The sequence below is a fragment of the Rutidosis leptorrhynchoides genome, chromosome 9, assembly GCF_046630445.1.
Source record: "Rutidosis leptorrhynchoides isolate AG116_Rl617_1_P2 chromosome 9, CSIRO_AGI_Rlap_v1, whole genome shotgun sequence".
In the NCBI taxonomy this organism is placed as follows: Eukaryota; Viridiplantae; Streptophyta; class Magnoliopsida; order Asterales; family Asteraceae; genus Rutidosis; species Rutidosis leptorrhynchoides.
Genome location: NC_092341.1, coordinates 314,088,152 through 314,090,844, shown reverse-complemented (window position 1 = coordinate 314,090,844; position 2,693 = coordinate 314,088,152). Strand labels below are relative to the sequence as shown.

At 31.5% G+C, this 2,693-nt stretch overlaps 1 pseudogene; it reads left to right on the top strand.

Annotated features, from left to right (window-relative positions):
• The first annotated feature begins 225 nt into the window (after positions 1–225).
• Positions 226–1,883, top strand: LOC139868999 (histone H2B.3-like; annotated as a pseudogene).
• The last annotated feature ends 810 nt before the right edge of the window (positions 1,884–2,693 follow it).

The window sequence follows — 2,693 nt, the reverse complement described above, 5'->3', positions numbered from 1 at the left end:
TGCAAAGTTCTATTGCAAGTATTTAGTTAGTTTTCATTCATATGAGTAAACTGAAAAACATTTCTAATTGCTGTGAATTTTAGAAGTTGAACATATGTAAAAAAAAAAAAAAAAAAAAAAAGATGTGACAAAAAGATGCCGGTAAATTAGATGTGACAAAATGGGTGGGTAGTGGGTCGAACTCGAAACTAATTTGGGTTGATGGGTCATTTTTATACGGGCAAAATGAGGTGGGTCACTGGGTCAGGTTAGGTTGATGGGTCATTTTTATGCAGTAGGTTTCATTTAAAACTAATCCTTATTTGATCCATTTAACCAAGTACAGATAAAACCTAAATTGTATGGGTCAATATTGACACCTTCAACTGAATCAATACAATTCTTGAGAATAAGGTCTCCAGTTATGTGATTAACATTTGTGTTCTACAGAATTTTATTTTCAGAGGCCAGCAATTATTAGTCTTTTGACGCACCATGACTTCATGCCTGAGCACATATTGGGTCTTTATTGAATTGATATGGTTTACTATTGGATTGATATTTATATTTTACTTTTATAAAGCATATAATAAGTATCATAATCATAATGAGGATTTCATGAAAACAATTATATTTTTGCAGATTTCGACCAGGAAAATGAGGTGTCAAAGTATCTCTACAGGACCTGCAAATGGTTCTTGAATTGCTCATTGGTATTTTTATAATCTTTGAAGAACATAGGAACAGAAGGATGTTAAAATTTGATATATTCGAAACATTAAATATATGTTGGTATGTCTATCGTTTTATGTTTAACTTTTATATTGTTCCGTTTATCCCTTTTAATGTTGGTAGGCTTCTAATGCCCTGTTTAAGGCACTATGTTATTTGCATTTATGTTTTACAGTATTTGTTTTGATTTTATCAACAAGTATACATCATTATTCTATGATTTGGTCTCATTGTTGTCAACCATTCAAATAATATAAAATATAAGTTTATGAAGTTTTAAATTTATTTTTGATTTTTCGCATAAAAAAGCCCCGCGAAATCGCGGGCATTAAAGATGCAAAATCATAGTCTTTTGGGGATTCAAGGATACAAAAACACGTGTATTTTGTCTCGGTGAGTGTTTGTTAAAAGCTGATATTTATCTTATAAATATTAATAATTATTTGATAATATAAAATAATTCAAAAAGAAAGTAAAATTATAGAAGGAGGAGTGTCTTTATTGGGAGTGTGTAGTCTTGGGTTTAGTCCTGACAAGAAAGTGAGATAGAGGTGCTGATGTGACGCTGAATAGTTGGTTAGTCATGGAAGACATCCTGTCACCGTTGGGAGCACTCCAAAATAAAGAAAATTCTACAAAATCAGAGCTCATAATCTACGATCCGCGTCAACTACACTCATCCAATCACAACACACCTTGACTGTATATAACAAACCGTATCTAGTACTTTTTCTTATCAAACACAAAATTCTAATGTTTTTCTCAAACTAAACACAGAGTAACCAGCGGCAGAGAAGAAGCCGGAAGCTCAGGTGGAGAAGAAGCCACGCGCCGAGGAGAAGCTACCGAAAGATGCATCATCAACCGATAAGAAGAAAAAGAGAAACAAAAAATCAGTTGAAACGTACAAAATATACATATTCAAAGTATTGAAACAAGTTCATCTAGATATTGGTATATCTAGCAAAGCCATGGGGATTATGAACTCGTTTATCAATGATATCTTTGAGTAACTTGCTCAGCAATCTTCTAGGCTTGCTAGGTATAATAAGAAGCCGACCATTACGTCACGTGAGATTCAGACTGCTGTTAGGCTTGTTCTACCTGGTGAATTGGCTAAGCATGCTGTTACTGAAGATACTAAATCAGTTACGAAGTTTACTACTTCTTAGATGTTGATGTTATATTTTCATAATTTTTCTTATTTTGGAGGGTTTAGTTTTAATTTGGGGCTTTATTGTATAAAGTTTATGTGAAAGTGCTCCAGTTTTGTTATGTTTATTTTGCTTTTTATTTCTAAATTTTAGCTTATTTTTTCCGGTTTTGATATGTTTGTTGAAATTGAAGTTAAATTAAATCTGAAATTGATGTTAATTAATTTTTAATTAGGTTTTAGCAATTGTGTTTCAACTTAAATCTAAGTTTGGGGTTTTCAACTGATTTAGGTTTCATGTTTTTATTGTGGGTTGAAATTTTGATAATTTGGTGATTTTGCCCCAATTGTATCTGGATCTGAAATTTTATGTGCTTCTTGTTTGTATTGCTTATTTGCTCTTTAGTTTTGATTCAGAGATTATGCCCTAATTTCGTTGCTCTTACTGTATATAGGACATGTGACAATATTGAAATGTGTTTATTGTTATTTTTTCCCGTTTGTTTATAAACTGTTTATTAGTAGTGGTTTTGATAACAAGTAATTGTGATGGTTAGATTCATGGTTGATATAATGGTTAGACAAGATTACGCTAAAGCCAATTGAATAACTATCAATTATCTGATACCTAACGAATCAAAGTTACAATAACTATGGAGTTTTTATAGTTACTATAACAAATTTGTGATTAACACTATTTGATGCTTTATGACAGGCATTCATCTTCTATCTTTCAGAAAGAAGCAGCGTAAAAGGTATGAATTGAGATCTCTTCTTAAAACATATTTTTCTACCATTTGACTTATCACTGTTCATTTTCTCCTATTCT